General features: G+C 36.0%; 1 protein-coding gene and 1 long non-coding RNA gene across 5 annotated transcripts in view; both read right to left on the bottom strand.

Annotated features, from left to right (window-relative positions):
* Positions 1-8,076, bottom strand: part of LOC113115678 (DNA-binding protein SATB1-like) — a 56,751-nt gene extending 48,675 nt beyond the window's left edge. For 2 of the 4 annotated variants that reach the window (XM_026283219.1, XM_026283221.1), the window contains exon 1: positions 7,685-8,076. The gene's annotated coding sequence lies outside the window, so the exon portion shown is untranslated. The remainder of the gene's footprint in view (positions 1-7,684) is intronic. The other 2 variants (XM_026283217.1, XM_026283220.1) reach the window with 1 other exon arrangement.
* Positions 8,077-8,210: 134 nt separating this feature from the next.
* LOC113115681 (uncharacterized) overlaps positions 8,211-15,807 on the bottom strand; it is a 29,043-nt gene continuing 21,446 nt past the window's right edge. The window contains exon 3 of the long non-coding RNA XR_003293930.1: positions 8,211-10,492. This is a non-coding gene — a long non-coding RNA (uncharacterized LOC113115681). The remainder of the gene's footprint in view (positions 10,493-15,807) is intronic.

The following is a 15,807-nucleotide window of genomic DNA, read 5'->3' as shown; positions in this document are numbered from 1 at the left end:
AATAAATTAACGCACACAATTTTTACAATGTGATTACTTATGAGAAAATGCAGTGAAAAGTAAAAACGTGTATTTTATAAAATAGTATAAATAAAACAAAGACATACATGCATAGATTACTTAAACTCTTAATTATTTTGACATCAAAACAGGAATGAAATCATTCCCAACTTTATTTGATTTTAAAAAGATGCCAAATACACTAAAAGAATCAAATTATTACACCAGCGTTACACGTTATCTACTCTGGAATGTATATTATAAATAAAAACACAATGACATAAAGACAACAGTTATGCAGATATATGTGCAGGGGTCAAATTTAATCACTCATGGTAGTTTGGAACTAACACCACATCCTGACTGGTTAAAACGACTTTCAAAATCTGAATTCACTAACATACTCTGTTTACGATTTCAACATTGTTTTGAATATACTGAATGTATCATTATGTATATGTAAATAAATAATAGTATACCGTTAATATACACATACACACACACACATACACACACACACACACACACATTTTTTGACTCAAAAGTCTAAGAACCAGGATGCTTTGTTTCTGCTACTGTATGTTATTATTATGTCAAGTGAAAATCAAATATATTGTTTATTTATTCTAAAAAAGAAGATGAATTTTAAAGGTAACCAAGCACATGCCCATGTCAGAATCAACAATTATAATGACTAATGGCCCAATCATTAATTATAGTGAAAAGAGTTAAATGTGTTTTTAAAAGCAGGAGTGTGTAACATGCATAGACATGAAACTGAAGGTGATAAAGCTAGATGAAGTCAGCAGAGGTGCTGAACTAGAACACTAAGTATCACTGCTGTTAAAAACAGGAAATGTGAGAGAAGAGCCATTACCAAAAAAGGTGGATGCATTATAAGGGGTCGTGAAATACGCTCATCGATTCGACACAGGTAAATGATTGTTTTTGTTTCCTTGTTGTTGTTTTTTTATGTCAGGTATGAGTGCAACATATGCGATATGCCATTCGTAAAATGCAAAACACGTTTCCGGCATTGATGTGAATTTGCACTGAGCTTGTTTTTGCTGTCTTGAGATGCTAGTCCATGTGCAACACATTGGGTGGCGCAGCAGCGACAGCGACGCTCTAGATTAGGCCAAAACTAACCAACTAGCCAACTTTATATCAAAAACAATTGCTCTTTTACACAAGACCCATCAGTGTTTCAGTGCAACATGTCAAAATATGTAGCTAAGACTCGTCAATCTTAGTAAATAATATGACAAAGCACAGTTTTATCTGGTGCGTTTTTGCTCCTAAAATCCATCATTGGCTCTAAATTTCAAAATCATAAACGGATTGTGTAGTTGCATCGGTCCACTCTTATTTCCACAGTAAAATGGAAACGCGGGCCGGGAGCAGTGGTAAGAGGAGCGTGGCCGCCATATTGACGTGCTGTGGCTGCAGTCTCCTCTGCACTCGTACAAGAGCATCACACAATTTCTGCCGGCCTTGCCAGGAGGGTCCTGATGCTGCCAACAGGTGCAGACACTGCCAAGAGCCCTGGCACACACACACACACACACACACACACACACACACCGCCCAACAACACTAACTCTGACATACAGAAGGGCATGCAGATTCACAGAGCAGAAATGATTTGATCAACTGTGGTTATAATTCAGCTCTCGCCCATTTAAAGAAGAGTAAACACAGTTGAAGAGTTGAAAATGCCAATATTTGTAGCACGCTCAGAGAAAACAATAATGAATGCGAATATGCTAGTGCTTCAAAAAATAATAATAAATACACAAATGTATGATACAGAACAAAAGCAATACACAAACAACACTGTAAATATGTACTGTACTGCCTCCTCTGACACTTTTATTGGTGACCATTTTATTTAGCCATACTAATATAAATAAAATAGATTATCTAAGAATTTTGGGGTATCCAAACTTGAGAGACTGATGTCTCTTTATACTGATGTCAGATTAAATATTTAGTCATAATTAAATCACAGATTTTTTTGGGGGGGGAAATAAGGAAGACCGAAAATGATGCATTTAACAAAATCCCATTTTAATTTTGACTACATTAGATTTTTTTTATTAATGAAAAAAGAAAATGCAAAAAAAAAAAACATAAATAAAATGTCTTGCAGAAACTTAGATTTATAAATTTAATTTACATTTGCATGTTTATTTAGCCTTATTCCATTTATCCTAGAATGTCTGAGAATTTGATGTAAATTTATATTGACATGAAATATTTTTGTAAAATTGTAATCAAATAACTTAACAGGGTTTTTCAGCAAAAAAAGAAACATTAACAAAACGTTTTTTTAATTAATTCATAATTCTTAAAATAAAAAAATGTAACATTAAAAAAAGCGAATCAAAAAAATTGTTAATCATTTCTTCAACACTTCTAACACTTAAAACAAAGAGGTCTTTAACACCTTTTTTTTCTATTTTACAGCATCCTAGGATGTTGCATTGCTTATTTAGCCTTTTTTCGAGATCATCCGGTTTCCCCCGGAATAGTGACACAATATGTGTAAGTGTACATCCAAAGTTAGAAACCCCTATGACAAGAAGACAGTACAGTCTTCCTCTTCTTAGCTGCACTGGAGGCAGTTTATCACTCGGCACAATTCACCAGTGCTATTCTGACTGCTCGCACGCGTAGGTGTTGTTTAGTCTATGTGCTTGCCACTTCCGCAATGTTAAATGTGCATTAACAAGATTATTTGAGGTAGTGTTATAAATCAGAGCCAAGAGCATCTCGGCAGTTTGATAACACAAACAGCATGGGGTAGAGTCATCAGTGCCCACCACATACCGAACAGAGACACTGAATCAATGCGGAGGCAAATGGGCAGTATACAAATCTCCATTAGAGGCATTCAAAACAAACATTTCCTGGAAACACGAAAACGTGGAACTCATTACAGTCTCTAAATATTGGTGGCTGGCATATTTTTAGACAGAATAGAGGAGCTGTGTTACTCGAGCACATTAATACAGTAGTTTGCAGTTGACTGTGCATGACTCACATGACTTGTAAGTGTATTAAATAATAAAAATAACCTGCAGTAATAGACTTATGTGCGTGAGGGGAGTCAAACTCCATCACTTTATATGTGCTGGCTAATTATTTAATGCATGCAGTGACATAAAGCGATGCAGCACAGTGAACAGTCATTTCTGTCTAGTGCACACTGTGTAGTTGAACCTCTAGTGTGCACTGTAAAAGTCCCCCTGTGGCTTGCTCGCATCTGAACACCTGCCAAATAAAGTGTGCGAGGCTTTTAAATCAGTGAAAGCCTGCGAGAGCTGAAGTCCGGCTGCACACAAGCGCACGACAACAAAAAGATCCTGCTCTTTGTATCTCCCTCAGGAATCTGTATTAATTATTTAAAAACAATTACTCCCTCCGAGCGCACGAAAGAGGCTCTTTATCGGCTTGTTTATTCCCCTCTTTTATCGAATTATAAAACAAATCCGTCATCTAACGATCAAGCGAGATCAGTTTCAAGGCCCGGGAAATTACTTTTCTGTCACTGCAGTGGGGCAGCATCACATGATCGAATAATTAGCCCTCTAATTTCTGCCTCGTGGATTGCGACGCATCAACAATTAATAGAGTTAAAGCGACAGGGAGAGAAAACCGCTGTGAAGCTCTTTTTGTCCGAGCTTTGCTGAGATGCAACGCGTGGGCCCACGCAGATGCTGTGCCCGCAGAAGTTTTAGCAGAATTGCAACGCCCGTCATTCACAAAGTTTTACGCGTCGCCACATTTTGGCTCATTTTATTATGCTTTCAAAATGAGTGCAATACTCTCACTTGCAACATTTAACACACAGTTCTAAAGATATTCCCGCAAAATGAATACAGGAAATGCAATCAAGTATGATAGCGAGTATGCTTGTCTTTTTTTCCGCAGTGAAGCATGCACTCTTGAAAATTCCATTGCACAAAAACACCTTGCCAGAACCTTTATTTTGAAAAATGCACGGCACCAAGTCTAAGGTCAACGGGTTCAAATCATACAGGGAGCACGCACATGCATATACACTGAGAAAATTTACCTTTTAAGTTATGCATAAAAGCATATGGAAGTATAAAATTCAAACTTGAACTATCCTGTGAACAGCATCCTGAGGCCTGCTGACAATAGGAAGGATTTGCAGTTTTATCAATATACTTCTTCCTTCTCTGTTATATATGTGTGTGTGTGCACAAGAAATCAAAAGCAACAAATGAAAGCTCTTGCTTCTTTTCAGTTGACTACACTGCAAAGGCAAAGATTTGTATGGCGTTAATCTGCGTCCCTCCAAATCTCTACAAGTGCATGTGTGTGCTTTTGCACTGTAAAAGAGAGTATCTTCTTTAATTGTTTGTTGCAAGTATGTGGGTGGGTATTAAAACCCTGATCTTTTGCAGTATGTGCATTCCTCTGATACATACTGCTTTCTTTGTGTCGCCTTACCAGAACAAAGGATTCGAGAAAACCTACACAGATCGGATAACGACAAGCATAGAAATAGGAGACAATAATGTGAGATCAAAACATATGGAGAGTCTAAATTTAGGGTATGTGAAATTTTAAAAGGTTTGAGTGCGTATTTCAAATTGTATTAGTGATGGTGCTGTGGAAAATGATTATATTGCTCTTCTGATTTTACACAAATGTCATTTAGCCTAAGCATGACCAAATCGTCATGACGCTTTGTCCTCTGAAAAGATCCGGCGCCGATTCTCAAAACCAGATAAAAGCAGGCAAACGCGTAAAAATATAAAAAAAGGAGAGAGAGATAGCGCTTGAGGAATCAAACGCGAGATGAGATGCGGATTTTAACACGAGCGTCAAATCGCTGCTGATATATGCAAATCGTCTCGGGAAAAAAGTTGGAAAACGTTGCTAAATTATTCTCGAGTTGCATGTGATCGTCTGCCGTTTTACATGCTTGACTCAGAGCCCAAGTATGCACAAACAATCCTTGATTTTCCTTTCTTCTTTTTTTTTTCCCAAACTGGTTTGAGCTTGTCATCAAAAGTCTCTGATTCATTGTTACCTTTCCTAACTATCAGAAATCATAACAGCTCTTTCCAAACAGGGTGGAATCTCCAAGCAGCCACATATTAAAAAACGAGACAGACCTCTTATTTGCTGGCGACAGTCTAATACATGCATACTCTGGCAGCTAAACAGGTATTTACCGTGCTCTAACCACAAGTATAATTCTTCTCTTTGCTGAGCTGTTATTTCAGCCTAGCGTTCATTACCGCCGTGGTAAAGACGATTAATGGTTTTACCCCAGAAATCACTCTTGACTCCGCTTTACATGAATCAGACACAGACCAACCAAGAAGTTCTTCATCTTCCTTTCATGCACCTCGATTGCTGTCACTTACAACAGGACAAATCATGCGAGACGGAGTGGAAATAATTCATCAAGGACGAGTTGCCTTGATTATACTCTCAGGTGCACGCTGGAAATAAGCGATGCACCGCGTCGGATAATTGGTCTCAAAGGGTCGGGAGGGCGACCAGGGATGATATTTCTCCCTGACAAAGATGCAACTTCGTCTTTCTTGATTTTAAGAGGCGAGAAGTTGCATTATTAAGGGTTTAGAGAGCAGTTTGACCTTTCTGACCCCCAAATTGAAGGCCACTTGCAGTACAAAGAGCTAAACAGTATCACCTTCTCTCTCAGAAGCTACTCTGACTTCCTGTTGTTATTTGCTGCTCGAGGATGTGCTACGCATTTAGGGCCTAACTGACAGCATTGATCATAGCAGACGTATATTCGCCTATAGTCTTAACACACGTCTGTATGCCATAGCGTCTTCGTTATTCATGGTCCATCTGAGCGTGCCAGACTATGCCACTGTGCTGAGATTTGGGACAGCGATATCATCGCAGATGATGATTCAGGCTCGGTTATCATATCAGGGTGAGTATCTGAACAACAACAACCAGCCGTGGAAATGGGGTTAGGTGATGCCAATACAAAAAAAAATGGTTAACAACTTTCAAGTCGAGATCAAGGGGACCCACACGGTTTCACATCAGCAGACTGTACATTAACACAACACCGTGGAGAAGATGTCAGAATGAAACAAGTGTAGAAAACTTGCATAAAAGTAGTGACTTTGATGTCAAACAGCACTTACAAGAAGCAAACCTGACGCTGGCAGGAAGAGCTCTGTTCACAAGCTCTATTCTGAGAAACACTGACCAGATCAACCGCACTAATTCTACCCCCGATAACTAGTAATCTCAAGAAGAATAACCTCGTTTTTACCACATTGACCTGTTAATGAGGAATCAGATATACTGTGCACTGCAAATGAGATTGCAAAAAGGGTGTCAACCACATTCAGAAATAATATTCCTCAGTCCTCGACTAAATTCCATACGATCAAAATTATCACCGATTAATTCATTACATTTTCACAAATATCATTTGTGGACAGCATCTTGCCCACGAGTGATGAACATCATGCACTTCCTACAACTGTTCTCTGCTCTTCATCAGCGTAACAAAGTGAAACATAATAATAGTAATGTACGGTCGCTACTCATAACCATAACAGTAATGTACATAAATCTAAATGTAACATTTAATGAACCACTTTGTAATATAATTTATTCTATCACACCCCATATAATTGCCAATTTAGAGCGGTAGATATGAATTAAAAGCGCAGAGGTGCATATATATATATATATATATATATATATATATATATATGTTTTTTTATTATTTGTTCAGAGTTTTGTTCAGAGCCTAAATGCATGCATTTCCGATCAAAAATGTGGAAGTGTATTTATCTCAGCTGGGAATGATTATTTGTAAATGCTGAGCTGCTGAACACACACTGATTAGTAGTACTCTCCCTAAACCAAATGTACTGACAGTCTGATTTAAAGAAATTTAAATGAGTGCAAAAAGAATAGATATTCTGACTAACGTGCATTTCCCTAAATATTATTTTTCATGTGTGTCTGCATCTTAACTCCCTAAAGTCAGATCTGTAGCCTTTTTTTTTTCCTTGCACGTAAATGCTTATGAACCTTTCTCATGTTTACAAGCGCAAATGTCACACTCAGTTGCATGGGGTCCTGAGCATTACATCCTCCTATTAAAACTGAGACGTAAACTTTTACATCACAGCAGAAAAAGAAAACAGTGTGGTGTGATTCACTGCAGGCTGACAGTCAGGTTTATTTAGAATCATTTAGTCATATTAGTCATTTCATCTTATTTAGGAGCATGTCTGCCTCTTGACTCCATAAAATTGGATTATTATTTTTTTTCTACTTAAATGCAATAGGTTTGTACTTTTATATCCTGAACATGCATGGTTATAAATAATCGCATTTGTCAGGTCACTATCTAATATGAACTTTTGCCACTTAAAAAAATAAAAAAATAAAAATCTGCATTTAGAGATTTACAACCAATATCCAGTGCATAAAATACCTGGATATATAAAAGACGAATAGAAGAAAATCAGTTGCAACTGAACGCATGCACGAACGATTTCCCCCCCTCGTTGTCAATTGTTTATCTATCGACAAGACAGGACAGCAAACAGATCTGACTGGTCGTTAAATATACAGCAGCTTTGCGTTCGGAGCAGATGCTCAGAGACATCCGAGAAAGAAAAGAATACGACGATACCTTAGAAGAGTTAGCAATCTCCGAGAAAGCGCTCGTTTTCCATCCAAAAGTTGAGAAGCTCGTTTAACTTCGTCCCCGCGTTGAGAGATCCAAAGCCGGCACGCGTCCGCAGCTCTGCTCGCTGATGGAGATGGAGATGTCCCTGCGCGTACCGCTGAAGTTGGGAGCGCACGGACTGCGCGCAACGTGGGCTGCGATGCGGGATAGAAGCGCAAGAGAAGGGGGAGGGTTCGAGCTCGATGAGAGGGGTGTCAGGTAAACGAACCGCCCCTCCCCGTCGACATAAGACGATCTGCCAGCTGTGGCGCACCGCGTCTTCTTGCCCCACTTTGATTTTTGGAGCGGCGCGTCTCCATGCGCGCTCTCCAGGGACTCATCCACTTTCACACTCAGCCATTCTCATATTTACGCACCACATGTTAAAAAATGTCAGGAAAGGAGGACTGTATAAAATTATTTAAAACTTGCCATCCGCAGCCACGGTGTGTTTACACTTCTACTCATTTGATTTCATGTGCGACTTCACACACACTCGCGGATCTTAATCCTAGAAAACATTTGATTTTTAAAGCTCGTTTATAGATCAATAAGTTTTCAATTACGCGCGTGTGAGATTAAAAACCAAATGAATATAGAGAGGAACACAATCTTGTGAAGAAGAAGTAAACGCGCATTTGAAGCGGATGTTAGCTAATATATTCCAAACCCTATATTATTTCATAATAGCCTAATGATCATATAATCATTTTCTGTCACTTCCGAGTAGGTTAATTTTTAAAGTTTGCATAATAGAATTATATCTCAGTTCTGTCCGAGTGTTGATTTAGGAGTTGTAGATTACTTTCCATTTTAATCGTTAATTTAGATACACGCTAAAGCGGATATTTATGCCATGAAGTTGTAATTCGCAGCACAATATTAAATATGTTTTATTACAATTTTCTCTCATTAAAAATGATTTCAATATTTTATCCTGTTCTCCAGCTACTAAAAGTCGCAGATATTGATTCAAAACATCCATCTCGCGATAAAAACATAAAGATCTACCCTATGGATTTTTATTTTAATATGCAATGCGGAAAAAGAAACTATTCAAACTGTAGCTCTGCAGGAGTTTTGCACCAGATATGATGATGCGAATGAATCCTTTCAAATGTGAGTCATCCGACCCGAAGCTCACGTTATTAGAAAGCTTTTACACCATAGTTCATTTGACATTTGTTCGACATAAACATACATCAGATAGCATCATCTCCGATGCAGATTTCCAGTAGTGCTTCAGAATTTCCTCTCTTTGATGAAGGGGAAATAAGTAACGCTGCACACTGTTTTGATTCTAAAGACGAAGTGTTACATTTTTTTTAAATAAAAACAATTCTGATTAGATATTGTGATCTGAAAGAATTCGAATTTGTATAGGCTACTCATCTGGACTGGGTGTGGAAATCCTTTCTGGCTGTTACTTTGCATCTACAGACACAGAATAATGTCAGAATGCTTATTCATTACTGGAATACAAACATGCATTGTTACCATATAGAAATTACAAACATGATGCAACGTGAGGAAACCTTAAATGAATAGAGCAGACCAGAAAGTGTTGTAACATCATCATACATGACCACCAGCCTCCTGAAGTGACAGAATCTGTGTTCAAATAACATTTTAAGGTAGCTTATTTGATGTGTGGATGTTAAATGACAGAACTAGTGCCATTCATTTGATGCAGACATCAGTGTGATTCTATTTGGCCCACAAAAGAAACACTAAACAGGCCTATATTTTATTACAAGACATGTCTGCTATATTTCCACAGATTGCAATTTAAAACTACATTTTAAATGAATTGATAAAAAAAATGCATGTAAAAGACGTAAAAGATGTTTTAGTAAGCACTGGGGTCAGCTGTAACAACAGCACTGTGCTCGACACTAATTTACACGTTTTTAAGATGAGCTGTGGATTTCAAAGCAACTTTATTTACTAGTAGACACATGTGGGAATATTATTAGTCTGAGGGTGCAGCGTAAAAAAAAAACAAAAGCAAAAAAACACTGAGCAAAATGTGTTCCAACGCTCTCCGTTGTCACCTACACAACCTTTCAGAAAGGACTTGGCAAGCATCACCTGTTGCTACAGCACGAGCTCAAAGGTGTCTGTCCAAATATGTTTGTGCATTTGTGTGTTTGTTGCGGTATTATTGTCGTATGAACGGAAAGGCGGCTGCTACAGTGTGCTATGTTTAACCTCACATCACGGAAACAAGCATCTGTAAATTTCCAAAAACAATGACACCTCGGACTTGATAACTAGGCCAAAATTTACATAATTGCACAGAAAATCTGTCTGCGTCTGCGACCACATATTTCTGTTTTACAAAACGGAAGTGAATTCATTTGAAGGGAACCGATTCAGAGTTATTATTTGCCATATTAGCCAAATATTTATTCAAATAACCGCCGTTATCGTTACAGCCGTTTCTTGTCACCATCACATTGTAACTGCTTCTCAGAAAACTCGCCCAAATAGTGGCTTCGGGACTCCACAAAAGCCAAGATGGTTTCATTTATCAGTGGCATTCATAATTTTCAGGTTCTCTGTATGAATCACCGTCACACTTCAGTTTCGAGCTGGAGAGATCGGGGGGAAACTTCTTGAGTGTGAGAGAGTGATACAGTATGAAGAGCACAGAGAATATCTGACACTGCAGGACTGCCTTTGGATTCTGCTCACCATCATGGATTGAGAACACGGCACAAGACTTTCATCCGCTGTTCCCAGAGTGACCACAAGAGGGCTTCATGTGTGCTGGTGGAGAGAAACATTGATCAGCTTTGATTTACACACATTAATGCTGGCAAATCCTAAAACAAGCCTTTTAAAACAGACAGTCCTGGGTGATGCCTGGATAATGCAGAACTGCAGCTGTGCTAAAGTTCACAGTACATTAGCAGCTGCGATGTGAAACATCATCAACAATGTGTACATCACTGACTGCACAGAATCTATACTAAACTAATATTAACATAACATTAAATGCTACACAAATTGTAAATTATTGTATTATAAACTGTACATATTATTATGTATATGTGTGTGTGTGTGTGTGGTTTTATTTTTTAATTTTTCTTTGATTATTTTGTCAAAAAGGAAAATAAAGTACAAAATTAATAGAAATTAAAAGAAAAATATAACTTTTAAAGAATTAAATAAAATTGCTACACATATAACATGCATTATTATATTATTTATATAAATGTATTTACTCACACAAAATAATGCCTATATACTGTGTGTATTTATTTTTTATTTAATTATTTTGTAAGTAAATGAAAAAAGGACAATTAAAACAAATGCATAAATGCTATTCCTATATCTATATCTATCTATATGTGTGTAATTATTTATTTAAGAATATATAAAAAAGGGAAATAAAAACATAATAATAATATTAATAATAATAATAAATAAATGTATAAATGCTACATATAAAGTATATATCATATAACTTTTTTATTATTCTTATTTAATGAATAATTGTCAAATTCACTACTCAAAATCTTTTTTTTATTGAATTACTTTTATTATAAAATTTTTATGAACTATGGAGAAATATACTAGAATACACCGGGTAAATACCCAAACAGATTCACGTGGCTAAAGGTAAAGGCTTGAAAACAAGAAAGCGTTTGACGTCAATCGAAATGGAAAGTGATTTCATGGGGGGGGGTCAAATCATTACGTGCCAATTGTTTTTTTTTCGTGGTATAACATGCACCAGACACACTTATTAGGAAATGAATTGGGTTAATTTCGATGTCATGTTGACTTTAAAACAAAATAGTTCACGCCGTCTGCCACGACTGCCATAACAGCAGAGATCGTGTTGGAGAAGTCGCTAACAGAGCAGTATTAGCGGTGCTGGGGTACATCCGCGCACTGACAGTGGGTGTTAAAACGGCGGCGTGGGTGTCTGACACAGGAAGTCAGCTTAATTGTGTTGACAGAGTCTTATTTTTTTCTGCCAGCCAAGTCTAATGGCGAGTAAAAGGGAAACGCAAGATTGAAAATGAACTCAGCAGTTTGTACAGAAACAGAAATAAATCAAACTCAGAACACCAGGTCCAAACACAAGACCCCAAGCCTTCCCTCTCACCCCGAACAACACCCTGAAATGAATGTTTACAACTCACAGCCAGCCTAAAGAAGACGCAAGACTGCTGTTGTTTTCATCCAGTGGGTACATTTTAATTACAGGCTATATTTACTATGTTACAAAATATGCCTAGGGCAAAATATCAGAGGTCTCGTCTGATTTTAGAATGGTTTATTATTTTGTTGTTCTTGCTTAACAATTTACAGTTTTTAGAGTATGTGAAATGCACAGTTATCATCGTTATTTCAACTCTTGAAAATCCGTGTTCCTGGTCAAAAATGAGCAGAAGTGCTTGTAAATCTTTTGGCATGCTGCATTATCACCAAATCTTGGATTTAATCTTGTTTTCTTTAAATTATCACAGGGTTTGTATTTCTGTTTTATCTGATTGATCGTAAGGCGCACTGATTTGACCTCATGCACCTCGGTATTTGAGTGAAAAGCATTATTTGTGGATCATTTTGGCAATGTTTACTTAAAAGCTGAGGTGCATGTGCTCAAATTAACAAGGCCTATGATCAATCAATCCTAAAGAAATACAAAATCTGAGCTAACTGAAAGAAAAGAAGTTAAGAAGCCAATGTTTGGTCAAAATATAGCATGAGAAATTTTTTAACATTCTTTTTTTTTTTTTTTTGTAACACAAAATCCCCACAAAAGCACAATTATCAAAACAGTTTCAGGAAGTTGTTCAACCCTGTGTGCACAAAGTCACTAAGTCTTAGTTCAATCCAATAACATTAACTAGCATTTTCAGAAAAAAAGAAAATCCTCTCTGGGTCAAAATGAGTGGAACACAACACAAGGTTTAACTCACAAAGTGAACTCACACATTCTGCTGTCATGAGACTGAATTGTTGGCATTTGTTTTTTTTTTTTTTTTTTTTATTATAACAGACCTGTCACCCACTTTTTGGGTCATGACCTACAAGTTGACACCTGCTCCTTCTTACATAAATACAATAACAACAACAAAAAAACTATATAGCCATGCAAAATACATAGACTTTTCAACTTCAAAAGAAAGTTCAAAATCTGGCACACATTAATTCATCACTTAGTATAAATGAGGTTAAATGGACAGGTTGTGTGACATGACATTTAATGTGGGTCCTCAGTCTCATCTAAAGCGCATGCAGTATGCTCACAGCAGCTGAATTCCTCCATTCAGAAAATCATGTTGAGCCAGCAGCTGTCAGATCAGCAGAGTTCTGATCATGGCTGGATTTCTGCTGTGGTTCAACACGCTTTCTACTCCCCAGACATGAAAGCAGAAGGGTTTCAGACGCTGATCGCCCGGTTCTCAGAGCTACCACCCATGACAGGCTCTGACAGGATGTTGATTTAAAGATCTCTTTAGATAAGAAAAGGTTTCTACAGTGTGAAACTGATGAACGAGCAAATTCAATAACAAAAAATAAATAAAAAAATGCATCACTTGTACAGTGCAAGATATAGTGAAAAAAAGGTCAACTGTAACCATTTGCTAATTTAAAAAAAAAAAAAAAAAAATGAACAGCTGTCAATCAAAATGACATGATATGGCAGTTCATTATTCTAATTAATCAATGCATACCAAAAAAATAAACATTATTTTGCTGGACAAAGCCTTATAGTACATTTTGACATCCGAGTGTGTCAGGCTTTTAGAGACGGACTCCATGTGCAATATGTTTAAGCTATTGCTCAATATACACTTGCAGACTGACATTTCTGGCCAATACAACACATGCTGCTCTGCGTTTAAGAGTTTGGCACAATTTTTAATACTTATTTTATAACTTTTTCAAAAAATATATTTTTAATCTTTTTATGGCTGTATTAGCCTATCAGCATTTTACTATTAAATATTAATTTAATATACGGAATACACCTTTTTTTTTGCCAAAATTAATATTGTTTCTGGTTGGTATTAAAATTAAATTTGTAATTTTATGCAAAATACAATATTCGCAGAGTTATTAGGTCATGTTTTCTCCCATTTTTCCCGAACAGCGACGAACGACAGTCTCCTTTTTTGGCGATATATCCGCTCAACCAATCACAGTGCACCATTCCACGCACTCTAGACAGTAACATCCAATCACAACGCACCATTCCCTTGCAGCGCTTTGAATACACTCTGCATCTTAGTTTTATTCCTCTACTTTGTACTTTGTGATCAACAAACAAGGGCTGCACGATAAATGGCATGTGATTGTCATGCGCATCTCTTTAGTAAAGCCGGTTCTGTGATTAATATTACTGGTAAATCTCCAACATGGGCTTTCAAATGGAGTGACATTTAATACACAGAGCCGTAGATCAGTGACAATGCTATATCGCATTCATTAGATGAATCAGATTCGATTATGAACATGATATTGCGTAGCTTGCCAGTGTTAGTGTTTTTATTAATGCCATTTATGTTTTAGTTAATACAGAACATAGCACTAGTCTGCTAAATGAATGAAACATAGAAGAGATGAATGCACTTTTGGAAGATGAATGTAAGGGAAATATCATTTTGGAATTTCTGTGGTCAATGTGATGTTGTTTATGTTCTTGTTCATGATGAAATTTTCTTTTATTGCTGTAATTAATTTATAGAATTAACAAGATGACCGGTTGAATGCATTTTGGAAGTCCAGTGCCATAAGTATTGATTATGATATAATATAATTAGTATTGACCAAGTTCAGAGGCTATTACTGTATTTGTGGACTTGAACTTACTATGCTGTGTATTTTCAATAATTTCAGTATGAAAAATGACTTTCACATTGATTCAATGCATTTACTGCATTTTGAGATGAAATAATAAATAAATAAATGAAAATCTAAATCTTTTTTTTTTTATGTTATCACAACCTAAAGGTATTTGAAAGTTTGAATAGAAAATAGTGGTTTTCATCATGCCACTTTCTTGGTAAAAAATTACTAATTGTATTGTATATATATATCATTTTTATTTATTTATTTAACATTTGTTGACTTTTCCTGTATTAGCAAATGGCATATTTCATATTTTATATTTCTATTTCATTTTATTATACATAGATATTTTACATTACATTTTATATTGCATTTATTTTATATGTAAATTTTTGTATTATTATTTTAAAAATTATATGTATGTGTGTGTGTGTGTGTATACACTCATACATACACACAAACATTGTTTTAGTAAATTGTGCTAGATTTACTGTCCTTCCTGATGTTACAAAAATTACAAAATTCAGAGATTGCATGAAACAGCATGCCCTAAAAGTGCAAATGCTGCATGTGATTCTATCACTATAGTTAAGATACATATCTTCAAATGTGAAAAAAAAGTGTGAAAGAAAAAGTGTGAGAAAAACTGTACAGTTAAATCTTCATCCTCTTCAGTTCTCTACCAAATTACTGACATGCATTTGATGAGGATGTTTGAGTCCCAGCAGGACACGCGAGCTGCAGAGAGTCCATTACTCCTGCTTAATTAAACCACACACACTTCTGAACTCACAGAAGCACAGCTCAGATAAAGAAGCCTGCATGAGAACAGCCTGGACATTATTAGCCGGCATATTAAAAAAACAAGCATAAGAATGGATCTCCATCAGGATTATTACAGTTAAAAATAACAATAATAAATTTTAAAAAATTACTTGAAATAAGATAATCTTTAACTAAAATAAAATGTTTTAAAAACCCTTAAACTTACTTCATTATTACTTCAAAATTTCTAGATAGTTTAACTAAAATAAAATAATAATAAAAACTTTATAGACATAACAAAAAATTATTACAAATAATTACAAAAAACACAAAAAAGTGTAAACTTAAGTCAAATTTAAATTAAAAAAAAGAAAGTATAAAATAAAAATATTAATAAAATCTATAACAGTATCTTAACAAAAAAATTTTTTATAACACTTATAGACACTGACTGAAATAAACGGATACTATGAAAATAATATAATAAATTATCTATAAGTTTTAAGCTT

Source organism: Carassius auratus, chromosome 16, assembly GCF_003368295.1.
Source record: "Carassius auratus strain Wakin chromosome 16, ASM336829v1, whole genome shotgun sequence".
Taxonomy (NCBI): Eukaryota; Metazoa; Chordata; class Actinopteri; order Cypriniformes; family Cyprinidae; genus Carassius; species Carassius auratus.
Note: the sequence above shows the minus strand (reverse complement) of the source record. Positions and strands in the feature narration are given on the sequence as shown.